The 27853-nt window shown below is 38.6% G+C and overlaps 1 pseudogene; it reads right to left on the minus strand.

Annotated features, from left to right (window-relative positions):
• Positions 1-13622: 13622 nt before the first annotated feature.
• LOC112027982 (rust resistance kinase Lr10-like) lies at positions 13623-14839 on the minus strand (annotated as a pseudogene).
• Between the last annotated feature and the right edge of the window lie 13014 nt (positions 14840-27853).

Consider the following 27853-nt stretch of genomic DNA (forward strand, 5'->3'; position numbering starts at 1 on the left):
TAGATGTTGGACGGGACCCTTTTGCTCCTTACTCTGGAGATTTAAGGGACCTGCGTCTTGAGAGTATGTCCTTCCACCCTTATTTTTCTTATCCTCTTTTTTTTTAAACACATATATCTCAATGTTTCTAACTCTTTATCTGCTTCACAGGTGTCAAACGTCCATCCTTGAGCAAGTTTCATCGTGACTGCGTCCATAGGGCCTGTCTTCATTTTGAGAGGAATTTTCATTCCTTAATCACTCTTCGCAATCTTTTCAAGTGGGGACTTGGTCCTGATCCATCAGATGAGGCCATTGCTCACGAGGTTACAGTGTGAAAAAGTAAGTGTTTTTCATCATACTTTTCCAACTTATATTCAACTCAATGCAACTCATTATTTACTGTCGTCTTTATTTTGCTTTTAGGAATATCAACATTAAAAGAGAATAAGGGGAAAGATACTCAGGTTGAAGGGAGTCGTCCTGAGACTCAGGCCCATCCTCGTCCGTCAGCCGGAGAGAAGAGAAAAACCTTATCCAAGAATTTGGACTTGGGCAGTCTCCCCAGTCGACGAGGCAAGAAGGGAAAACATGATTCCCAGATTGTTAAGCCTAACCTCCCTCCGTCTCAGCAGCCTGCCCAAGTTTTTGATGTAGACTCATCCATCCTAGTTGATGTGACTCCGTCCAGGACTCCTCCGCCCAGGACGACCGTATCCACCTCATCTCAATGCTTCCAAAAGGCTTCTTCAAATGTAATTGAGAATGAAGATATGGCATGGGAGCGCTTTCAAAATGCCATTCTTGACGAGGATATAAACGCCTATTATGACATGTCCTTAAAGGACTTTGAACACTCTGGTGTTTATGATCTATTTAAGGTATGCAAGCATATTTTCACCTCGTCTCTGTTATCCCAAAATCAATTTCTCTCCTTTTATTTATTTGCCATTATTTATTATTTATACTTTTTTTATTTTTTATTTTTATATAAGGCATGTCAAAGTTTATAGCAGCGTCCAGGCAGGCTACTGGGTTGGACAAGACGAGAGTCAAGCTGGAGACAAGGATCCAAGAATTGAGGGACGAGTCTAAAAAATGGGTTGAAACGACTACCAAAGCTAAGGAAAAGACGAGGGAGGCACAAAACCTGGTTGAAGAATTGAGAGCTGATGCAGTGGAGAAGGATACTCGTCTTGACCACATGCAGAAAAAGACTAACGAGTTGAGTACTCTTCTCTCCAAGGCGAAAGAAGATGCAGTGGCTGAGTTCAAGGCGTCCAAGCAATACATTGATCTTCTAGACGCCAATTACGCAGAACGTTTCGAAGACTTTAGGATGGAGGCTATGGAAAACTTCCCTGAAGTGGACTTTAGCTCCATCAAACTCAACCTGAATGCTGCTACCAGCTCTCTTCTTCAGACTGGTTCTGAGGATGTCAACATTGAGGATGATGCCACAAACCTTCCTCCTCAGGATGGCTCCAATGAGAATGCTCCCCAAACCTAGAAAATATTTCAATGTCTTGTGCTTTCCCTCTTTTTATTTGGTCCACTGTTTAGGACCTTTTTTATGTAACGTAAGTGCATTAGGCTCGTCCATGGTTTAAGGATGAGCTTTTGTAAAACTAGTTCTAATTTTACGAGGGTGTTTGGGACATTGGTTGTCTGCCCTTGAAACAATTGGATGAATGGGGTTATTTTTCTTTTATATATGCATGGACGAGAATTTCTATTTTCATATGCAAGATTGTATGCTTAGCTCGTCTACATTTCATATACTTTTACCATTTTTATTGGAATTTTACCAAGTGTAATTTATCCATGTGAAATGGTAATTATCAGCTTTACCCATCCTTAGACTTGGCCGATTCTCGCGTTTAATGAAGGTAAGACCCTGCATTTCGCTCGTCCATGGACTGGAATGTTTTTGGTGCTTGGACAAGTTTAAACACTCGTCCATACATTTCCTCATCCATGGTCTGGGTTTGAGCTTACCTCGTCCATAATATGGACAAATACGCCTTGGGCTGTGGTTTTTCTCAAGGTATAGGATTTTATCTCGTCCTTTACTTTGGACGAGCATGCCTTGATTTTTCTTTTCCCTTAGGAAAGTTTATTGATGTTACATTCTCCGCGTCCAGAAAATTTTCTCGTCTTGAGCTTTTTAGCCCTCTTCAAGAATTAATATGAACAACAATGGTATGGAAATCATGGATTCACACGACATTATGTACATTCCACAAATATTGTTCACAACACAGATATTGTTCATAGACGAGGCATGCACTTAGAAGTTCACGCCTTGAAAGAAAATAAATACAAACCAAACCATAACTTCGTCCATAACTTTAATACAATAACAAGGCAACACTAAAAATACGTAAGTAAACAAACTTATGTATACAGACAAGTAGACAAATGGTCTCCAGGCTCGTCCAGGCTGGCATTTTGATTGATAGTACCTCCTCAGGTGCTCAACATTCTAAGGATGTTCCAACTTCCTCCCGTCTAGGGTCTCTAAGTAGTAGGATCCTTGCCTTTTACAATTTACAACTTTGTAGGGACCTTTCCAATTAGGACCCAGTTTCCCATGAGCTGGGTTCTTTGTTACTAAAGATACCCTTTTCAGGATAAGGTCTCCTATGTTGAATCGCCTTGGCTTCACCATTGCGTCATATTGCCTAGCCATAAGGTTTTTGTACCTTGCCATCCTTTGTTCAGCATCCATCCTTACCTCGTCTATTAGATCAAGGTTCAAACGGAGTTGCTCTTCATTATCATTGTCCTAATAAGTTGTCACCCTATGATTGGCCATGTGCACGTCTGCGGGTATGACTGCTTTAGTTCCATAGGCTAGCTTGAAAGGAGTTTCTCCTATCGGAGTTCTCACTGTCGTCCTATACGCCCACAGAACACCTGGTAACTCGTCTGGCCATACTCCTTTTGCCCCCTCAAGCCGAGTCTTGATTATTTTTAACAAGGATCGGTTTGTTACTTCAGCCTGACCATTTGCTTATGGGTGGGCTGGGGAGAAGTAGTGATTCTGAATTCCGAAGTGCATGCAAAAGTCTTTGAAGAGTGCATTGTCAAATTGTCGTCCATTGTTAGATATCAGCACTCTGGGCACTCCAAACCTGCACACAATATTCTTCCATACAAAGTTCTTGACATTTTGTTGTGTGATATTAGTTAGGGGTTCTGCCTCTACCCACTTGGTGAAATAATCAATACCGACCACGAGAAACTTCATTTGCCTTATACCTATTGGGAAAGGATCCAGTATGTCTAGTCTCCATTACACAAAGGGCCACGGGGCCGTCATTGGAGTTAGGTACTCTGATGGTTGCCTGGGGATGTTACTATACCGTTGGCATTAATCGCAGATCTTTACATAAGCTTTTGCATTTGTTTGGAGAGTTGGCCAATAATACCCTACACGGACGACCTTATGGATAAGTGATCTGGCTCCTGAGTGGTTTCCACAGGCTCCTTCATGAACTTCCCTCAACACATAATTTGCCTCGTCTGGAGCCAGACACCTGAGATAAGGCTGGGAAAAGCCTCTTTTGTACAGAACCTCATCCATAAGAACGTGCCTGGCCGACCTTACCCTTAGCTTTCTAGCCTCGTCTTTCTCTTCTGAAAGTCGTCCGTCTTTCAAATACGACACAATTGGAGCCATCCAATTTCCTCCGCTCTCCACCTATTGTACTTTTGGGATGTCTATACTCGGTATATATTGAATCTCGTCAAACTTGTCCACGGCTTCATTTGCTGAGGCTTCTTTCGCTAAGGTATCGGCTTCCACGTTCTCCTCCCTTGGGATTTGAACGAAGTTAGCTCCTTCAAATTTCTTCATAAGGCGCATCACCCTATTAAGATACTTCCTCATTCGTTCTTCCTTAGCCTCATACATCCCATTCACTTGGCCCATGATTAACTGGGAATCTCCCAAGACGAGTATTGACTTCACTTCCACAGACTTGGCCAATTCCAGCCCTTTGAGAAGAGCTTCATATTCAACTTCATTATTAGTTGCTTGATACTGCAATCGAACTTTGTGTTTCAATTTATCCTCTTCTGGAGATTTCAAAACCACACCTATTCCTCCTGCGTGCAATGTAGACGAACCATCCACATAGACGATCCACTTCTGGTTGTCTTCCATCTCACTTACATCGTCGTAATTCGGGGTAAACTCCGCAATGAAGTTTGCCAGAGCTTGAGCTTTTATGGCATGCCTTGGCTGGTACTTTATGTCAAACTCACTGAACTCGACTGCCCATTGAATCAATCGTCCCGCGGCCTCCAACTTGTTCATTGCCTTCTTGAGTGGGTGGTTCGTCATGACGTTGATGACATGAGCCTGGAAGTAATGCCTTAGTTTCCTGGAGGCTGTTATTAGTGCGAAAGCCAGCTTTTCCATCAGCGGATATCATCCTTCCGCTCCCCTCAATGCTTTACTTGTATAGTATACCGGCTTTTGTACTTTTCCTTCCTCTCTTATCAATGCTGAGCTTACGGTATGTGGAGTCACTGCAAGGTATAAGAATAGCTCTTCTCCCACCACGGATGGACTCAGCAACGGAGCCGTAACAAGGTATGTTTTCAAGTCTTGGAAGGCTCTTTGGCACTTGTCCGTCCACTCAAATGCTTTCTTTAGAACCTTGAAAAATGGTAAACACTTGTCAGTGGTTTTAGAAACAAACCTGTTGAGGGCAGCAACTCGCCCGGTAAGAGAATGGACTTCTTTGATACTCTGCGGAGGCTTTATATCTAGAATTGCATTGATCTTTTTCGGGTTTGCCTCAATCCCTCTGTGTGAAACCATGAACCCAAGGAATTTTCCTGATGATACTCCAAAAGCACATATGCTAGGGTTCAACTTCATGTGATACTGCCTTAGTGTGTCAAACGTCTCCTGCAGGTCGTCTAGATGCCTTCCCTCGTCCTGACTTTTCACTAGCATGTCATCCATATAGACTTCTACATTCCGCCCGATCTGTGGATGAAACATGTGATTAACCAGTCGTTGGTATGTTGCTCCAGCATTTTTCAAGCTAAATGGCATTACTTCATAACAGAATAATCCCTGACTAGTGACGAAGGATGTCTTCTCCTGGTCCGCCTCATCCATCCTTATTTGGTTGTATCCTGAGAAAGCATCCATAAAGCTAAGTAATTTGTGGCCCGCGGTAGAATCCACCAGTTGGTCAATGAGCGACAATGGATAGCTATCCTTGGGGTAAGTCTTGTTGAGATAAGTAAAATCTACACACATCCTCCACTTGCCATTCGCCTTTTTGACCATTACCACATTGGCCAACCAATCTGGATAGTACATTTCTCGTATGGACTTCGCTACCATCAACTTCTGAATCTCGTCTTTAATAGCATCATCTCTCTCAGGGGCAAACACCTTTTCTTTTGTCGTACTGGCTTTGAGGAAGGATATACATTTAGACGGTGGGTGATGACACTAGGATCTATACCCGGCATATCCTCATGAGTCCAAGCAAATACATCAATGTTTTTCCTCAAAAACTGGATGAGGTCCTCCTTAATCTTTTCTTCTAAATCTGTCCCAATCCTGGTACACCTCTCAGGGTTTTTCTCGTCTAAAGAAACATCTTCTAACTCTCCAGTAGGTTCTGCCGTGACTCTTTTTTCTTCAATATTCATGGCCTGAATTTGTTCGTCCTTGGCCAACATTGCCAGGTAACACTCTCTTGCTGCTAGTTGGTCTCCTTGCACTAGTCCTACTCCATGTTCTGCTGGAAACTTAACCGACAGGTGATAAGTAGATGTAACAGCCTTCCAACTATTTAAAGTCAGCCTTCCAATTATGGCATTATAGGATGATGAACAATCTACCACAAGGAAGCTCACCTCCTTGGTGACTTGTTGCGGGTGTGCCCCCATAGTCATTGGTAATGAAATAACGCCCACGGGTTGTACCTTCATTCCACCAAAACCTACTAGGGGGGAGCTTGCTGGACGGAGCCGGTCTCGTCTTAACCTCATCTGCTGAAAAGCTAGATAATATAAAATATCAGCCGAACTCCCATTATCTATCAACACCCTTCTAGTCTTGTAATTAGCAATAAGGAGGGTGATGACAATAGCATCGTCATGAGGGTGATGAATTCTCTCGGCATCCTTATCCGTGAAGGTAATTGCTTTCTCATCCGTGGTCCTCTCGCTCGGTGACCGTCCAGAGAGTTAGACGCTCTGCACTGCTTTCAAGTATGCTTTCTTTGACTTGGACGACTGTCCTGTTGAACTTCCCCCTATGATTACTCTTATTTATCTGAGCGATGGTCGTGATGATTCCTCTACCTTCCCTTTCAATTTCTCGCCCTTCTGGTCTCGTCCAAGGAAATTTCTCAGCTTCCCTTGCCTAATGAGAATCTCAATCTGCTACTTCAAATCAAAGCACTTGTTCGTATCATGCCCATGATCTCTGTGGAAGCGACAATACTTATTCCTATTACGCTTGTTGGGATCTCCCTTCATCTTCTCCGGCCACTTCAAAGAAGGCTCGTCCTTGATTTGCATAAGGACTTGCTCAAGTGGTACGTTCAAAGGGGTGTATTGTTGATTCCGCGTTGAAGAGCCTGGCTTCTTATTATCTCAATCTCTCTTATCTTTTGTTCGCCCCTTCTTTGGACGAGGACCTTGCTCAGAATGACGAGCGAGGTTTGTCTCCATTCTTTCAGCTCTCTTCGTCTTCTTAGCTATGATCGCGTCTTCTGTGTTCATAAAGTTTTGGGCTGAATGGACGAGTTCGGCCGTGGACTGAGGCTATTTTTCATAACGTTTGTGTATGATCAAATCAGAATTGACCTCGTTATGGAAGGCTGCCAACAGTAGCTTGTCATCTACCTCGTCCACGGTCAGGGCTTCCCTATTGAAGCGTGTGATGAAGGAACGCAGGCTTTCATTCTCTCCTTGCTCTATGGTTAGCAAGCTGGACGAGGAACGCTTATGTCTCTGTCCTCCAATGAAGTTATTAACAAATAATTTGCTCAACTCCTCGAAAGAACATACTGAGTTCGGGGGTATTTTGCTAGACCATACTCGCACAGGCCCTTTGAGGGTGGTTGGAAAGGCTCTACACATTATCTCATCCGGAACCCCTTGAAGATGCATAGTAGTCTTAAAGGTAGCAATATGGTCAAAGGGGTCACGCGTCCCATCATATGAGTCTAAGGAAGGCATCTTGAATTTTGGTGGCAAGGGATGACCATTGATAGATGCCGTAAAGGGTGAATCAGTTCTGTGAACTAAATCTTCTACAGGATTGGTCCTCCTCATGCTCTCCCTCATCTCATCCATAACCTTCCTCATCTGGTCCACTTCCCTCTCTAAATGTGGTACCCTCCGTGAAACGGTGCCCCTTGATTGACTTTCAGGCTCAACATTTCCTTCACCTTCCTGACTTTGTTCAAGCTCCTCTCCATGGGCCTTATGCCGTTGCCTCCTGAGGTTAATCTCCCTCCGCAAGTCTTGATTTTGGCGAGTTAATTCTGCCATGGCAGCGGCCATGGATTGCATGTGTTGGGCAGAAGATGGCTGCATGGCAGGCGCCAATTGTTGACCACGATTGGGATTACTGGAAGCGTCTCTACTCTCTTGGGGGCCTGGACTGGTAGCCCTTGATCTTGTTCGGACCATCTTAACCCTTTTTTCAGAGAAAGAAATAGTAGGACTCAACAAGTGAAATTCAAATGCAATGAATACAATCTAATTTCTTTCCCACAGACGGCGCCAACTGATAGTTCCAAGGAAATTAGTGGGCTGAAGATCTCCGGGTCTTGATCTTGAAGGGTATCTTGGAAAACAAAATAGAATTAGAGGAGACCGGTGGAGGCCGGCCAAGGGTCCTTCGATGACAAAGTTAGTCTTTCTGTTAATCACCGAAAGAGAAAATGTTATCAAGAATTTTTGAAAATGTTTTTCATACCTCGCTCTTCTGCCAATGAGTCCTTTATATAGTGTTCGCTTAAGGCGGTTACCTTATAACTTCTCCTGCCATCTCGGGTCTTTGGAGTAACCTCTATAACTGTCATGGAAGTTACAACACTTGGATTTCATCCTCAATCATTTATTATAGAATGGTTGATGAAACATAGCATCTGTTGGGAAGAAATGCAACGTTTCATATCGTCCATCTTATCTTTACAAAGGACGAGACGTTGTTATAATGCCTAGCTCGTCCGTTATCAGGGACGGACGAGACATTATTACAATGTCTCGTCTTTGTCCTTCAGGATGACGGAGACTGACTGGATGAGTGTTGATTTAATCTCTCAAAGGCCCCTTTCTTTTTCTTGGACGAGGTGTGTGGACGAGATGGGAGTTAACTTCTTTCTCCTTCACCATCATAACTAAAACCCAAATTTTGTTGTCTCACTCATAATTTCACCTAACAAGATGAATCTTGCTCAATCAAGATTCCTTCTGCAGCACTTGTACTCTTTCTTCTGAACTTGAACTTCAATGACTCAATGCAATTACAATTTAAATGAAATTAAAATACATGGAAAGTTGCAATTAAACTGAAACCTTTTGATTTTTGACTTGGAATTTGCGAACATTACAAATGGTTGAATGTAAGAAGAACTATTGCCAAGATTACAATTAGTTGAATGTCGTAATAGATGAAGTTTACTGTGAGAATTTCTTCCATAGGGTTAAGGTGAAGAGCTTGGAAGAAGAACTAGTTGATGAATGTAATGCCAAATTGAAAAAAGTATCTAGTGCCAAGATTGATGCCAAATTAGGGGTCTAAATAGCAATTTTTCAATTGGTATCAAAGCATTGGTTCATTGTTTCAAAGATTAATATGGAAGCATCTCCTATAATGCGAATTTTCAATTGGTATTTAGAGCATAGGTTTACTGTTGTAGGATTAATATGGAGGCATCTCCTTAAAAAAATGATTTTTGGTACAAGTTTTATTATTATTTCTCATTAGATTTCATTATTTAAATACATTCCATTTTATTCCTTTCTTTTTTGTTCTTTTATGATTTACTCATTCCATTTTTACGTTTTTTAAACTCCCAAAACAAAGTGTTAATGGATTTTTGTGAATTTGTGATGCAAGTGTAGCTTAGTGGAATTTAGCCACTAAACAGAGACACCACTTGTGTCCTTTTTTGTGTGCATAACACTCAAGCTAAACCAAGTGAAAAGCTGCCACATATTTATAAAGAGACTTCCATGAAAATTCCACAGACCGTAATTGCGTTTCATTTTGGTTGGTGACAGTGGGTCATGTTAATCCGCGAGTGCCCCTTTAATTTAACAAGTTCATAGAAGTTTCATTATTATTTCTCCTTGGAATCTATATTGTAATGTAGAAAAGCTTTTCGCAAAAGCAATAATACTGCGTCAAAATAATGGAGTAATTCTCGGTTTAGGGGAAGAAGTACGACATGAATCTCCATCACATGATTACATTAAAAAAATACAAATAGAATCCCAAATGTGAAAAGATTCAAAAGAAGAAAGATAAGAATGACACTGCTTGCAAAAGGCTTCAATTTGATAGGAAGGTGCATGAAACATCACACAAATATTAGTGAGACTTTTTAGCGCAATTTTAGGGGAATAGCACAGTGCCACTTTATCATAAAAATAGAGCTTTCCAAATAGTCAACAAATTCATGTTCAAAAAGAGCAGGTATGAAATTAAATGAACATTATAAAGTGGCCAGTACTGATTTTTTACTTAACAAATAATCATTTTTCCCCATGTAGACTGTGTTCGTTTCTAATCAATCAGTCTTTTGTGCAAATTAATTTTTGGATACTGGATTGCTTTTAGGATAGGATTTTTTTTTTTTTTTTTTTTTTTTTTTTTTGCCGTAGACCATTTCTTCTTTAGTAAACTTCTCACCATCTTCACAGTTGGACATAAGACTAAAAGGCCAGTTTACACAGATCATTTGTCCTACTTTTAGTTACGCGTTTTCCTACCATTTTGTTTTGGTTATTAGTGCGAATGAGATGCCAGATTTTATATCTTGTTTTTGAACATTTACATTTACTAGTCTTGGTCAATAGAACATAAATCTTTTTTCTTTTACTTCTTGTCTTCTTTGAAATCCAAATATTGCAATTTGACATTAATTAGTACTTTAATAGTTGCTGCAATCTAAGGCAATATCGATAGAGCGAGAAATCTTAGTATGAACCATTTAGACACAAAATATATATGAACTAATAGACTATAAACATAGAATCAACACAAAATATTGTGTAAAAATTNTCTTCTCCTCTTTCTCCCCCCCCCCCTAGTTGTTCTGTTGGTTCCCCTTATATAGTCCTCTTCTCACCATTTCCCTCTTCCACCTGTTGATCATCCACGCACTTTCCTTCTGACCGTCCGTCCCATCAGCTGCATTATCAGTACTCATGTGATTTGCAGTGACCAAGGTTGCCCTATCTAGGAGTCACATCTCCATTAGTATGGCCAGAGGGTTAGGTGAGCGCATTTAGTGTGGAGGTGACAACCTGTCCTGGGCTTGTTCCCCACTTAGTGTTGATCTTGATCCTTCTAGAACAGGTTTCACTCCGCGGGGATCTTGCAACCCAGACCTTCATACCTCATCCTCGGACGATCTCTTCCTCGGCATGGGCCCTGGGCCGGATATAAAGTGGGCCGAGGCTACCAGGTTCTCAGGCCCTATAATAATCATATTTTTATTTATTATAGGAACAATCATAATTATAAATATAAATTTTGTCGTACCAAAATGAAAACAATACAATTTTTCTCAGAAATTCGAAAGGCAAGTTAGTGAAAATATTCATTTTTTAATAAAATTATTTATAACATTTTGTGAATCATTAAAAAGAATATAAATTTGAGAATTATTCTTTTAGTTTTAAAAAAAACTTTCTCAAACCTTTTTTTTTTTTTTTTTCTGCCTACAATCCAAAACATCAAAAAATGTAACTAAGAAAATTAATAAACTTAACAATGATTAATTGGACCATTTAGGAAAAAAAACAATTTGTTGTTGATAATCTATTAAGGTTATTTTCTTTGTAGAAATTGTAATTTCATCCACCCAAAACATATTATCAAATAAACAATTATTAGCAAAATTTAAGAATTAAATTTCTATATATGCATTGTTATAAAATAATAATAACAATTAAAGTAAAATTGCAAAAGCTAAAATTTGTCACCCATCTGATTATTTTCGATTGGCTAACCGTTGATTTTCTCTAAATAAATGGCATTATAGAATACTTCTAATACAACTATTAAGAGTACTTTGTCCACCACAAAGGATTAAAAAATAAACAAAAATTAGTAAAGTCTCATAGTTTAACATCTAAATTGAGCACCATAAAAAAATCATGATGTGTAATAGAGTAAACACCAAATTATCCAAATCATGCTATGTAATAGAATAATATTATATTTTTATATGCTGTATTTAATTCTTTATAACACAATAGGATAAAATTTAATAATCAAAGAGAACAACAGTAAAACAATTTAAAAAAAAAAACAATAAATACCAAATTATTTAAATCATACTATGTTATAGAATAATATTATATTTTTATATGCTATATTTAATTTTTTATAACGCAATAGGATAAAATTTAACAATAAAAGAGAACAAAAAAAAAAAATATTTAAAAAACAAAACTAGATCGCATTAACCTAAAGTAGAGTTTTAAAGAATATAAAATATTATCAACCTAAAGCAGAGATATAAGAAAAATAAAAAATCCACCAAAAAATTGAGAGAGAGAGAGAGAGAGAGAGAGAGAGAGAGAGTGCGAGAGAGAGGAAACCTTTTTTTATATGAGGGAAAACTATGCATAGTATGGAAAAGATAGTGATGAATTTATAGTAAGAGCGTGTGAATAAGAAGAGATAAAAATAAAGAAAGATGAAGGGAAATAGGAAAAATGATAGTAATATAGAGGGTAGTAAGGAGATAAAAAGGTAAGGGAGAGAGAAAGGTTGGAGAAGTAGTGAGAAGATGAAAAGGTAAGAGAGGGAGAAAGGTTTGAGAAGTATAAATATTAAAAAAATAAATGTTAAAAACAATCAAAGAAAAATTGAAAAGAAAAAAGATAATGACGTGGACGCTGATGTGGCTTAGCTGGAGCATAGCAAAAATAAATGCTACGTTTCAACTTTTAGATATATATAGATATAGATGTTATTAATTCCCTTGGAATAAGTTAAAACACGCTTAAGGGCAGGTACTACCTTAAGGTATGCAAGGATACGTGAACTTTTGTTATTTCATTTTGATGTATTCCGGTTATCCAGTTATAATTTTAGATCTATTGTGGAGTTTGTAATATGTAGTCTTTTAATTTGATGAATGTATGGTTGAAGACTTGCAGTACACATTGAAGGAGATTTGGACCTGGTTATATTTGAATACTAAAAACTACTCTTCAAGAGTTCTCAAAATACATGTTTTCAATCACCTACGCTGAGAATTGTTATCTAAAAAACCTCATTTGAGTACCCTTGCCAAACACATAACTTAAAAGTGGGGCTCACGTATTTGGCATTTAATCAACACAAAACAGTTTTAAAGTTTCCTTACCGAAGAGGCCCATAATATTGTCTTTTGATATAGATTTTGTAATATGTAGTTCTTTAAAGTATATGTGCATGGTTGTGGTTTGTTTGTTTGTTTGTTTGTTTGTTTTGTTTTTTTTTTTTTTTAAGAAAAAAAGAGAAAAATCTTATTTTGAGGGTTGGGAGACCCTTCAACAACCTCATTTATCTAAGGTTGTAATTTCAAATCTTTGGACTTTTAGTTATTTTTACCTTTTTCAAGGGCCGGTGATCATCAATAAAGATAAAACACTTATTTTGAGGTTCGATAAGGATTTCAAAATTTCGTTTTTGATGGTGTATATTTCAAAGGTAATCAAAGTTCGTCTGGGCTCTAAAAAATAATTTTTTTTGAGAGTTTTTCATACATATTTCAAGGGTTTTGACCCTTGAAAAATACCCAATTTTTTTTTGGGGTTGTGGGTGTTGTACATAAACATGGCCACTTTGTGAATGTGACATGTGTTAATTGGCACTCGGTTTGAGTAGGCTTCTTCCAACAGCAATTCTTCAAGCTCTTCTTAACAAAATTTAACTCATTTTACATCAAAAAATATACATTAAGAATTTAATTTGATTACAAGCAAATTTCATGGAGTGAGCAAAGAGTCCTAGCATCCATCGGAAAAAAACAATAAACACTCTTTGAAATTTTTTATTACTAAATAGTATGAATGCCTGAAGGCCACAACCACTAAATTATATCGGAAATCACCAAGGAAGTCCTAGAGCAACTAGGATACTTCATTGCACAAAATTAGGCTAAAAATAAGAAATTTTGCCCAAAATTTTTTTTTCTAAAACAAATCATAATTAATACCATTCCATATAATGGCTCAATTTTAACTAAAATACTCTTAAAAAGTCTATAAAAATAAGGAAATAAAGCCTTATTCTAAAAAAAATTGTGAAAATTATAAAAATAAAATATAAAAATTTAATAAACATAAAAAAATAAACCTTATATTCTTTCCTACCTCAACAAGAAATAAAGAGATTTTTATGAGCATTCTTCATATAAAAAAAAATTCAAAGTCCCTGCATTGACCGCAAGATTAATAATTTCAATCCTTGAGTACAACATGATTGCAACTTTTATGATTGTCAAGGACTCCTACTTTATATACTTACTTTGATTCCAAGATGACTTCTAACTCTGGGTTTAGGCGCCTTGTAGGCATACTCACATTGATTCTTGTGGGGTTTGTAGACACAAATGGATTAGGAGGCATGGTTAACTTATCTCCTTCTCCCTCCAACATTTGGACCACAACTTTCATAGATGGACGATCCACTGGGTGCCACTAGATGCACCAGAGTCCCACAATTGCGAGATTCTTTGCAATTTTAGCATCTCCATTATCCTCAAAATAGACTCATAGGTCTTCTTTTTGATCTAACAAATTGTAAATCCATTCTGGGAAATATATTTGGAGTGTTCTCCACAGTTACATCAACATTTTTCCTACCTCCAACCATTTCAAGCAACAATATTCCAAAACTGTAAACATCTGATTTGTAAGACATGTTCCCAAAGTTCCTAGAGTACACTTCGGGTGCAATGTAACCCATGGTCCCCCTAGCTGTGGTCATGGACACTGCACTTTGATCCTTTGCACACAACTTGGCCAAACCAAAATTAGAAATTTTTGGATTAAAATTTTGGTCTAGCAAAATATTATGAGGTTTAATATCAAAATGGAGGATTCTTTGATCACATCCTTGGTGAAGATATTCAATTCCTTTTGCTATGCCGAGAGCAATGTCTTGTAACTTTTCCCAACCAAGGAAACGGTTAGAATCTACTGTGGAAATGAACTTCTCTAGTGAATCATTTGGTAAGAACTCATAAACTAGAGCTCTTCTAAATCCATCTGCACAAAAGCCAACCAAGCGAACCACATTTACATGGTGGATTCTACCCATTGTTCCCACTTCATTTATGAATTCTTCCCCATTTCCCTTGGAACTGTTCAAGATCTTCACAGCTACATAGGTTTCATTCGAAAACTTTCCTTTGAACACTATTCCACAGGCTCTTTGCCCTAACTTCTTAGTAAATTGATTTGTAATTCTTTTAACATCATTATATGAGTACCTTGTGGGCTTGAGAGCTTTGTAATCCTCCAAAAAAATTTCTATCCTAGCTTGATTTTCTTTTTCTGTTTTGTCATAATGATAGACACAGTAGAGTGCATAGACTACTAGTGTCAAAAGAAATGATCCCAAGATGGAAACTGCATATTAAATATTCATGAGTCAAGAAAACAAAAAGTAATTTACACTGAATTTTCAAATGGCCAACGGACAACTCACTAGTGGTCATTATTTTTCTTGATCTACCTGTAAAATATTTTAACATGATCAGCTTCTAATTACACTTATCAAAAAACAAAAGAAAATTGTGTAAAAGTTTATCATTATTAGCCGAACAATATTTAGATAATTCACGTGTACATAAACGTAATAGTCCCTTCTCTTACATAAATAGTGGATTCTACCATGACTTTAATTAGTAGAATAAGTTATTATGTGATGGGGAAGTATCAAGTCATTGTACTTCTAAGATGCAAGTCATTATGCCCCTAAGATGTTGAATAATTACTCTTTTTAGCAAGGTAGAGTTGCATTCAAAACTTTTGTTCTGTTTTAGGCTCCGTTTAGGAGTTCATAAGGGAATGGAATTGAATGATCATAAGGGAATGTAATGGAATGTATTTAAGTAAGGAAAATGAATGGAATGGAATGGAATTAAGTAACCTTGATTGGATGTTTTAAAATAAAGGAATGAAAAGGAATGAAAATGAATGGAATGTAAGTAATCTTGTTTGGGAGTAACATGGAGAGAATGGAATGGAATCATTTTATGACAATATTACTATTAGACCCCTATTTTAAAATAAAGGGTTGAATATATAGGGATATTTTGGGAGTTTTTGTAAAAAATAATTAAATTTAATTCTATTCCCTCCCATTCCTCCCAATTTCAGGGAGAATGAAAATTTGAGGTTTTAAGGGAATAGAGAGGAATGAGTGTTCCCTCTTACCCATTCCATTCCCTCCCACTTAAATTCCTGAACAAGGGAATGAGATTTTCATTCTCTCCATTAAAACTCCCAAACAAGGGAAAGGAAGAATATTCTAAAATTATTCTTTTCATTCCATTTCATTCCATTCTCTCCTCCCAAACGAGGCCTTAGAGTTTTAATATGTTTAATGTGCTGAGCAATGGTTTTCCTCAATTAATCAATTACGACACTTATGCTAATCTTTTTAGGTAAAGTTTATATTGATATTGCAAGGTTTAGTTTCAACTAATGGAAAAATTATAAGATCCACATGGTGGACAAGTGATGCGGTCCACCATTCCACTAAAAAACTGCCACTTGTTTAAAATTGTTAGTTAGAAAATTTTTTTAAACAGAAATTAATTACTGAGTCAACAATTTTAAACAAGTGGAAGTATTTTAGTGGAATGATGGACAAGTGACATGGTCCACCAGAGGACTCTATAATTTCTCCAACTAATGAGCTACCTGTCTATTCAAGGGTTTAGAGGCACATAATTATTATTATTATTATTATTTTGGAGAAATAGGCAAACACACACATGTATAATTACTATTTTTTTTTGGAGAAACAGACACACACGTGTAATTATTTAGTACTATTATTATGGAAGTACAATTTAAACTCTCTTCTATATCATGTAATAGTGAATCTTACTAATTAAATTCATGATAAAATTCATCATTTATGTAAAAAAATAAAGCATTAGACCGCTCTACGCTATACTCTAATAGTATTTAATAATTTTTCTTTTGACACAAGCCCACTTCCCTTAAAAAAAAAAAAAAAAAAAAAAAGCTTCAAAATAATAGAATTGAAAAAAATCATATTAAAAAGATATTATAACAAATTTTGGGAGAGAATTCCGTTACATTTGCCTCCATCAATTTTTTTCTTCCAATAATCAAGTCATTTCTTTCTTACCCTACATGTAAAATTTGTTAATTAAAAATAACCATTAAGACCATGTCACAACTTACATTTTTATCACCAATAGAACTTAGTAGTAATTATAATAAGCTGTAAATGCTCTTTTAGTCCCTACATTTTGATTTTTTTCTATTTTGGTTCCTACATTTTAATTGCACCACTTTTAGTTCCTAAATTAATTAGTGCGTGTTATTTTGGTCCTTTCCTTCAGTCAATAGCCGAAAATATTTGATGTGGCAAACGGAGTGTATTGTTGACACAGTAAATGCTGACATGGCGAATAAAATAATAATAAAAAATTTATTTGTTATTTAATAAATGCCAAGTCAGCATAAAATAATAATAAAAAAAGACATTTTCATGTTTTTTTATAAATTCATTTAAAATAAAATAAGAGAATTAAATTAAAAAAATTTATTTCTTTCATTATTTTTTTCTGAAGAACATGTTCGTTCCTTGGTTCATCCCCAGAAATTTTCTTGAGAAACAAACATACAAAAAACCCAAAAAATTCAGCTCAAAAATGAAATCATAAATCTCAAAGCCCTCATTTTCAACCCCAACAAAAATAGAGCTATCCTAGCCATGGCCAACTCTCATTCACACTCATTTTATACTTCTTTTTCTTCGTTCTTTCCAGATCCATTACTTTCTCTATTTGTGTTTGTATCTTTGTTTTTCTTCCTTCTTTTCAGATCCATGACTCTCTCTTTCTCTCTCTCGGTGCTTGTTTCTTTTCAAATTTTGAATTTGTGATCTTGTGTTTATGTTTAAATATCAGCAACTGATGGGTGTGGCCATGGGTCTCGGCCATGGGGTGGTGCGATTGCCGATCTGCTTCTGGGGCTGCTTGAGAGCCTTCCAGGCACCGCTCCAGTGCTTGAAGAGAATAAAGGTGTAGCCTTTGGACTTACTAGAGACGCGGTCGGTGACCGCCTTGCAATCCTCGATCTCACCGTACTTGCAGAAGACAGAGGTGAGGGTTTTGGTTGTGGTGTCCCAGCCGAGGCTATGGATGAAGATCTTGCGGTGGGTGGGGTTCGCATCGGCAAGCTCACACACGATTTCAATCAAGTCCGGGTGCTTGCTCACTCCTTTCTTGATCAGAGCCATGAGATGGTCCTTCGTGAACAGCTTTAGAAGCTTCTCCACATCTTCGTCCTCATCGTCGTTAGTTGTTAGGTTTGTGTTTGTTGCTTTTGTGTTTGGTTGACAAGGAAGATCTGTTACTGGGTTTGCGTTTGTGTTTGTGTTTTTGTTCTTGTTCTTGTTGGAAATCAATTTGTGTTTGTGTTTTTGTGTTTGGTTGACAAGAAAGGGCAAGAAAATGCTAGAAAATCTGGGCATGTGTTCTTATGTTTACATCTGAATTTGTGTTCTTTAGAGTTCTTGTTGAAGATGAAAGATTTAGTTTGTTATTGTGTTCTTTGTGTTTTTAAATTTGAGTTTGTGTTTGGTTTTGAGTTTGTGCTCTTATATTCTTGTGTTGATGTTTAAATCTGTGATCATGTTCTTGTGTGTTCTTGTTCAAAATGAATTAAATCTAAATTTATGTATTTTATTGTTTTTAATTCTGTTTTTTCTTTTTTTATTTAGTTAAAATTGATATATTATTTAAAAAAGGTAGATGTTGATGTGGCATTTTTTATAATATTTTAATTCCTTCATTTGTCACGTTAGATATTTCTGGCTGTTGACTGACGGAAAAAGACTAAAATAACATGCGCTAATTGGTTTAAGGACTAAAAGTGGTGAAATTAAAATGTAGGGACCAAAATGGAAAAAAGCCAAAATGTAGGGACTAAAAGTGCATTTACGTATTGTAGGGTCTGTTTTTGTAGCCCAAAAGATATTGGTTTCCCTAGGCCCAACGAACCCAGAACAATGAATTTGTAGAGAGTGGATCGAAGGTCTAGGCGCTGGCCGACGTTCATGAAGCATAAACTACTTTTATTTTATTGGAGGACACTAAGACCAATTTACAACTAGGGGATGCTCCTCGGCCCGTGGCCGAGGAGGTTTTCCCTTTTTCTCTCTTTTTCTTCTCCAAAACCCCCCCTCCCCTTTACATTTTGCTCACCTCTCTTATATATCCCTCTCTTCCTCCTCCTGTTGATCATCTATTGGCCTCCCTTCTGACCATTTGTCTCATCAGAGGTCATATCTGTGCTCCAGTGGTTCACCCTGATCGATGTTGCTCTGTCAAGGGGTTACATCCCCATTAATGCGGCCAGGAAGGTTAGGTGAGCGTATTCAATGCAGAGGTGACAGTCCACCTAGGGCTTGCTCCTTCGCCGCGCTTCTGCCGCCGACGCGTGGCATCGGGCCCTCTCGTCCTCGGATATTCAAGGTGTCCTTTGGTGGGGTGGTCATCGTATTTTTTCGAGGTCTCGGACGCTCGAGGACAGGGTCATCCTCGGACCCACCATGCATCCTCGGCGTGGGCTATTTGGGCCTGGCTTGGAGTGGGCCAAGGCTACCTGATTTTCTGGCCCCACAATAGCCCCTCAAAATCTTGCTACACGCATCCTCGGGCGGGGAGAAGGATTTTGACATCCTTGGCCTTACTTCCCCGTCAGTACTAGGGTTTATTCATCTGCCCAAGGCACGTCGTTGACGTTTCGGAGCATGTCATCCGAGTCAACGATCCTTGGCTTCAGAGGATTACTGTGACCGAGGACGGATTTTCGTTCCCCGAGGAGCCCTCCGACCAGGAAGCTGTCACACTAGCCATCCCCTCCTCTTCCCAACCGTTCGCCGAGGCTGCCGAGGAAGCTCCAGAGGGGGAAGGGGATGCGTTTGACGTTTTCGTTTAGCTTGATCAATCCGAGGACCCTCCCGGGGACTTGGGTGATCCCAATTTGACCGAAACAGACTTCCTTGCTTCAAAAGCCCCTCTTCGGCCGACAATGAGGTACAAGAGGAAGCCCACCACCAACTTGCTGGACCTGATTGAGGGCCAGCCGGGGGAGTCCCAACAGAAACTTCCCACTCCACCTCCGAAGACTAGGTCGACTTCCGCTCTGCAGAAGCTCCCTCCTTCTCCTTCTCAGACGCGCTCTCCCTCTGGGTCCGTGCCTGCCGGCCCCAAGAAGAAGAAGGATAAGGGTAAAAGGCCTGTGGATAAGACGGTGTCCTCACAGGAGGAGGACACTACTTTGCGGCCGTCTAAGCAGCTTAAAATAGGCCACAAGAGCCAGGAGAGGCAGGTCATTGACACCACCTCTTTCGAGGCCCAGGCCTGGCTCCCAGCCCTGATGCTCCGTAGGGAGCCCTTGAGGGATAACGCCTCCCTCAGGGACTTTAATGAGGGCGAAGGTGCGAGCGTGGCCGATGCGCTGGAGAGGAGCCTGCTGCTCCCGGCGGACATGGCCGAGCTTAACTCTTTGACGAGCGAACAGGTCTTCCTCAGCCTCAAGCGATATGTGGGGATGGTAAGGGCTACAACCTCGATTCTTCCCCTACTCTTTTTCTTTCACTGGGCTCATAGCACATTGGTTATTCTGGCAGGTTGTCCAGGCTATCTTTATGTTGGAGGGGGCAGCGAATGAGCAGAGGGAGGCCCTCAAACGGGAGCGTGATTGGTGCTTTCAGGCTACCTGGGCTCTGAAGAATTCCGAGGCTGACCTCGCCAAGGCCCGAAAGGATGTGAAGGCGGTGACCAAGGAGCGGGACAATGCCCTGTCTGGTTTTGAGGGTGCCCAGAACCAGGCCAACGAGCAGACGAGGCGCCTGGGCGAGGCAGAGGAGCAACTGCAGATCGCGAGGGATCTGATCGCTGATCTGCAGACTAAGGCAACAAAGGCCGAGGGGGCCTAGAGGGAGGCAGAATGGGCTAGAGACCAGGCTCGGCGAGCTAAGGACGAGGTTGACCATGGCAGGGAGATGGCTGAGAGTGCCAAGGAGGAGGCTGAGACCGCAGCCTACGCTGATGGGGTGGCTGCGGTAGAGGTCCTCTACAAAGCTCAAGTCCCGGGGGTGTGTAGGCAATACTGTTCTCAGGTCTGGGCTAAGGCCCTCAAACAAGCTGGGATGGAGGCCACGTCCGACCTATGGAAGGCAGAGAGCGTGTATTAACCCCCCGCCATCCGCGAGGCCGCCCCTAAGGACCCTAAGGTTGGGGAGATTGTTGAAGAGGTGGGGGCAGCTGAACTGGGGGAGCATTCGAGCGAGGAGGTGCCCCAAGAGATAGTGGAGATCCCTTCCGATGATCCAACCTCCACCACCGAGGAAGTAGCTGTTCTCGCCGTACCCTTGCAGGCCGTCCCCTCAGGCCAGGGGTTGGAGGGGTCAGGGGTTGCCCCTGTCTAGCCTGAGCAAAAAGAGTAGACTCCCCGGCGTCTCGGCTTGTCCTACTTTCACGCTGTTTCATTTTATTTTGTTGTGCGGCTCCTCTATGTACTATGGCTCTTGCCATGCAATTTTTACGAACTCATTGTTGTAATGCAAATTTGATTTCCCTTTATATTTATTTGAATTGCTTATTTGTGTACACGCTGCCTGCTTTTCCTTTTTTCCTTTGATCTACACGATTCTAGCTTGAATTGTATGTCGGCCAATTGCGCCAGTAACGATGATAAGGAGAGAGAACGTATACACAGGCAGCTCTCTGTGCCGTATGCGGTGGCCGGTAGGGATGTCGCTGAAGTACCTAATGTCTCTTCCCGGAGCACACCCCCGACGGAGGAGACGCGCGAACTCATGTCATGGCTGGCGCCCGAGTGTTGCCGTCTCCAACAGCCAACACTCGTGAGGATTGGAGAGAATCAAGGGAACATCACGGGGGAGGGCGTCCCGGTGCCCCTGCATCTGCTCCTCGCTTTGTTCAAGCTCCGCCGCACCGAGAAAGGAGTTGTTGGTGGCCTTGAAGCAAGCCAGCCTCAGCCCTCTTCCCCTATCTTATTGTCAAGTTCTCCCATTCTATTGATGCTAATAAGAGCATGGGTTGACACTTCCCTCTAGCTAGTTTTGGGACGGGTCCACCTGGGCCTCTGATTGTAGAACTAGCTTGTAGGAGTAGTTTTAAAACACGCCTGCCTGAGCCTTTGATTGTACATTGTAACCTCTTGTTTAATAAAGTAATGTGCAGTTTCTTTCCGTTTCTGTTGAATCTTCTGTTTCGAACTTTTATCTTTCTGAAATGTTTGTTTGGTAGTTCCCTTTTTTTTTTTTTGAATCACCACCAATCTTCTGTAGGATGATTACTTAGAACGATCGCCTGTTGCGCCGGCCAGCGCACTAATCCTTCCCACAGACGGCGCCAATTGTAGGGTCTGTTTTTGTAGCCCAAAAGATATTGGTTTCCCCAGGCCCAACGAACCCAGAACAATGAATTTGTAGAGAGTGGATCGAAGGTCTAGGCGTTGGCCGGCATTCATGAAGCATAAACTACTTTTCTTTTATTGGAGGACACTAAGACCAATTTACAACTGGGGGATGCTCCTCAGCCCGTGGCCGAGGAGGTTTTCCCTTTTTCTCTCTTTTTCTCCTCCAAAACCCCCCCTCCCCTTTACATTTTGCTTACCTCTCTTATATATCCCTCTCTTCCTCCTCCTGTTGATCATCTATTGGCCTCCCTTCTGACCGTCTGTCCCATCAGAGGTCATATCCGTGCTCCAGTGGTTCACCCTGATCGATGTTGCTCTGTCAAGGGGTTACATCCCCATTAATGCGGCCAAGAGGGTTAGGTGAGCGTATTCAATGCAGAGGTAATAGTCCACCTAGGGCTTGCTCCTTCGCCGCGCTTCTGCCGTCGACGCGTGGCACCGGGCCCTCTCCTCCTCGGATATTCAAGGTGTCCTTTGGTGGGGTGGTCATCGTCTTTTTCCGAGGTCTCGGACGCCCGAGGACAGGGTCATCCTCGGACCCATCATGCATCCTCGGCATGGGCCATTTGGGCCTGGCTTGGAGTGGGCCAAGGCTACCCGATTTTCTGGCCCCACACGTATTATAATAATTAATAAAAAGCGTGGTAGTGCGTGATTAATTTAACTAAATGTTTATCAAAATGTTTTTTTTTTAACCTTAATTACTGTAAAAAATTATTAACCAAGATGACACAAGTGCTAACGCCAGATAGTGATGAATACATGTGAGTTGAATATTATACTGGAGAGACAATCTCACATAATCCATATTGAAATTGAATATATACATAAGATGGGTCATATATTGTCTTCCATTGGAGGAATCAATTAATACCAACAACCATATCTTTTCTTGACTTGTTTTACAATCTCTTTCGCTTGATCTCTATTACCATTAGAGCACATTCTTGTTTTTTGAAGAGATACATAGAGTCTCTACTATGTTTTTTTTTTTTTACTGCAAATTCTAGGGTCCTTTATGGTGAACCTAAAGAGATAGCTCGTTAGAGAGATGATGTAAAACATAATCTACAATTTAATTTTTGTAATTCGTTAATTTTAGTATTTTTAAGTAATTTTTGTTATTTTAGGCTTAGGGCTATTACTTCCTTGTTTTTAGTACTTTTAATGTTTTTTCAAGTCTAGTTAGATTCCTATTATGGAGAGGTTTTCCGCTGCAAACTCAATCTGATTTTCCTTTTCAAAAACACGTTTGGTGTTTTCATGTGGTGTGCTTCCTTTTATTCTACTTTTCATATTGCTTTATTTGCTTTAGTAGCTATGTGAATATGCATGCAATGTGACATTGGTTAATCACGTCTATTGGATATTAATTGTTAGTTTAGGGTAAAAGTAATTAAGTTGTAAAAATGGGTATTTGGGGTGTAAATATTTGCCTAGGGTGTTGGGTAGTATTTCTCAATACTGAACCCATATGCTCTCTTGTGAAATCAAATACTTGTTCTTGAGTGGTTTTATTTTACCTTGAGTGATTCAAAAACTGGTTTGTGCACAAACAATGCTCCCTCCCTTTTTTTTTTTCTTTTTTTTTTTTTCAATTTAATTAATTATACTTTTACTTATACATATTAAGCTTTTGTTTTTATTAAAAAAATGGATAAAAACAATTAAACTATTGTTTCTGTCTATAAAAAATTATTGTTATTTGGAAAAACCATATGATAATAAAGATGAACGTCCATTTGGCATAAGCACAACTTCTAAAACTCAACTTATAGTCTATGGTATATGATAATGTTGGTTAATTAGCCAAACAAATCTTTTTGTGCCACACGCATAATAATTCATAATTGATTTTGATTACAGGTCAAAGTCAGCAAAGCAAAAGTATCAAAAAAGCAATTCAAAGTTAGCTGAAAAGCAAAAGTGTTGCAAAAGCAATTCTGAGTTTTTTAAAAATAAAAAGGCTGGCTTTACATCCCTTGATATTTAAAAATAAAAAGAATTTTATGAAGTTGTAAACATTATTCTCTTGTTTTTTTTTTTTTTTTTGCTGAATGTAAACATTTATTCAAAATATTTATCTCTTTTTTTGTTTCTTTTACATCATTTTATTTTCCCACATAAAACTCTTTTTATTTTTATTTTTATTTTTATTTATTTTTTTGTGTGGACTGGAGAATATTCAATATAACTCATTAGCTTTACTAGCATTCAAAGCATATATTTCCAAAAATATATAAGTAAAAATTATTAATAAAAATTCCTTTTCTTTTCTAAAAAGAAATTCTTTTAATTTTTTTTTTTTTTTTTTTATTGCAATTTTTATATTTCTTTTATAATACATTATATGTAGGCATATAAAAGAAACATTTATTATTTAATTTATCTAAAATAAGTTGATTTGTATACTTTAATTTTTTTATAAAGATATTGTTATATTTTAATGTGTAATGTTTAATTTATTTAATAAAAACATTGATTTAAAATTTGTAAACAATATGCGTTTTTGTTAGTTTAATGGGTAAAATTTCTTGTAGTCAAATAAAAGACTTAGATTCAAAGTTAATCCAAACAAAAAAAGAAATCAATTAGTGTCTTGGCCTAATAATAAAAGACAATTATTAGTGGGTTCCAGTTAGCTTAATTAGTAAATCTCTGATGGTTGTATAAGAGATCTGGGGTTCAATCCCTACCTACACCAAAAACTGATTGGTGTCTTGGTCTAATGATAAAGAGCTATCATTAGGAACGGACGTCATAGGTTGAAACTCTAAAAAAAAAATAAATAAATAAAGGACAATTGTTAGGGAGATGATACTTGTGGGGTATAGAAATTTAATAAGCTAATCATGCCACGTGTCATACCCAAGACTGAGGAGGTCAGGATAGTTCCGAGGAGCCTATACGCTCAAACAGTAAAGTTGGAGAGGCGAGCCATTGCCACGTCAAGGGCGCGTTACCAAAGGGGGGCCACATCATAGAGGAAGAGCTTCAGAGAGGGGATTAGCCCTGACGTGATTGGAGGGATGGTAGTTGCCACCACATTTATTGGATCTCACCGTAGGTACATATTTTTATTCTCATAATAAAATACAATTGTTTGCACAGAAAATGTTGACGTGGCTAATAAAGTAATAATAATAAATTTTATTTGGCATTTTTTAAATGCCACATTAGCATTTAAATTAATAAAAAAAGCCAGGTTAGAAAATTAAAAATAAACATTAATCTAATTAAAATAAATAATTTAATAATATTAAAAAAAACAACAAACGTTGAATTATTTTAGAAGAACAAGGGGTAACATGTTCTTCGTGTTCTTCGGGTTGCCCATAAAATTAAAATAATCTAAGATTTTCTTTTCTTTTCTTGTATTTTCTTAGCAAATAAACATGCAAAAATTCATACAAAATCCCTATTCTCGATTGAAACCTCCGATATGAAAAAATCATCAAACCTACATGAAAAAACCAACCCAGAAAAATCATCAAACCTCCAACCCAAAAAAATTCATCAAACCCACATGAAAAAACCAAACTCAGAAATTTAAAGCAAATAAACACCCATAGGGAAAAACAAACCTAGGTTAGAGATAGAGTGATCTAAATGGTTCTTTTTCCCACTCTCTTAGCAACCAAACACAGCAACAAGTCACAACAAACACACACACACACAAAAAAAAAAAAAAAAAAAAAAAAAAATCCATCATCTCATTCAATTTTGTAATCCTTTCCTAGACTCGATCTGTCACCTAGATGCCTTGACCTAGTGATGAAGCTTTGAAGCGGTGACGCTGATCCTGTGCGATGGAGGTGATGCACGTGCCAATCTACTTTAAGCACTACGACTTGCATGTCAACATGAAGAGAGTACCTAAGAAAGTCATGGACTTGATCACGAAGAACAAGGTGGGTTTCTAGGTAGATCGAAGAGAGAGTTTTGTTTAATTTATCCATGGGTGTCTGTGTTTGGAGCTTGGTGTCTTTTGCCATGGGTGACTCGGTTTGGAGTAGAGGGTTTGGAGTAGATCAAAGAGAGAAATAGAGAGTGAGAGAACTTAATGGGCAAAGAGAGATATCTGGTATTGGGTTAGGTTCATGGGTTTGGATTTTTGTTTTTATTATTATTTTTTTTATAATAGGTTTTTATTTAGTAGAGTATTAGGTTGGTTTTTTCCCCCCTTTATTTGGTCTAAAAACTGGAAATTTCAATTTTTGTGATGTTATGCTAGTTGACTAAGAAAATTTGAGAAAATTGTTATAATTTTTTTTCTCAATTTTTAAAACTGATAAAGCTTTTTTATTTTTTGTTTTAAATTTTTCTAGTTTAAATTAAAATCAAGAGATTAATTTTTTTGTTTTTATTAATTTATATGCTAATGTGGCAATTTTAAATGCTAAATAAAATTTTTAATATTATTTTATTAGCCACAATTTTCGATTTTCAAGGACTGAGGTAGGCAGGAAATCAATTTAGGGACCAAAATGAGAGTTGGCCCAAAATGTAGGGACTAAAATTATATTTTCGCATAAAATAAAGAGTTAGAAAGATCTCACAAACTATAGAATCATGCAAATATCGTTGCCCTTCAAGGTTGATTCATGCCACCAAGAGTAGAACTCGACGCATTAGGCTCTCTTGGCCGAACAACCCCCCAGGATCAGACTATAGCAAATATCTTCAAGATGGACGCACACCCAATCAAGAAGAACTGAGGAACAAGCTTCTTATTTTGCCTTTCCTTACACTAAAAAACAAGTGCATAAAATTTGTGGAAGAAGAGAATAAACAGAGTAGCAGTAGGTGGTTGGAGAATGAAAAGAAAGAGATGAGGAGAAAATAGAATACTTTAGGATTTTATAAGCCAAGACCAAATAAATGAATTAGTGGGCTGCCTAAGGGGTAGGCTTACAACTTTTACTATGCACAATAAATGCCCAACGGCTAGGCATTAAATTTGGGCTAGAAGGAATTAAAAACATATAACTTGATTCATCTCTAACCTATGTGGGACACAAAGCCAAAGGTTAAGTGTTTGAAACACAACCCACTCCAACAATCCCCCACATATTACAAACACTAAACTAGGAAAGGCAAGAAACTCAAGAAAGCATGCATCAATATGGTACTAAAAAGTTTTAACCATATTTAGGATAGATAAGTAAGAACTACTAGACAATGATAGAGTTAAACTCTTTTAACCAAGCTATTAGATAGCCAAACTTACCACCCACATACCTTTCTTTATGAAGGTTGTTCCATAAGCGGGTTGGTGCCTTATAAAGGCCATATGCCATTGGGATTCATGAGAGCTCTAGAGACTTGCCCAAGGCTCATAGGAAGCGGCACAACTTCCACTCACACATAGGTGGCATCCATCAGGTGTTTGTGTAGTACACCCCATCCCAACAGGTAGGGACTATGGATCCATTAAGAGCTAAAAGCTCATCCTCTAACAATCTATAACTTAGCATTGTCTCATACCATAAGGATGGACTCATCACTAATCTCATCCATGAGATAGCGGAAAACACAATAATTGACAGTGCTTATATGGACCACTAATGACCTTTACCCATTTAACCCCTTAAATGGAATCACCCATCATAGAGGTTGGGCATTAGCCACAGTGTCACAACTTGGGTATCAGTCCTATCCCTCTCGATGTCTCACTCATTAGCCTTTTTACTAGTGGCTTGATCAAAGGATCAGTCGAATTCCTTTCTGACCTCATAAAGTCTAAGGACATTACACCATTATCAATAAGCTGCCTCACAATATTTTGCCTTAATTGGATATGTCAACTTTTCCCATTAGAGATTTTGCTCTTAACACGTGCTATGGTAGCTTGGCAATCACAATGCATGCAAACAGAGGCAATAGAGTTACTTTATATTTTGGGATAATTACAGTAAACCCACCTGAGGTT

This window comes from Quercus suber, unplaced genomic scaffold (genome assembly GCF_002906115.3).
Source record: "Quercus suber isolate HL8 unplaced genomic scaffold, Cork oak 2.0 scaffold_545, whole genome shotgun sequence".
Taxonomy (NCBI): Eukaryota; Viridiplantae; Streptophyta; class Magnoliopsida; order Fagales; family Fagaceae; genus Quercus; species Quercus suber.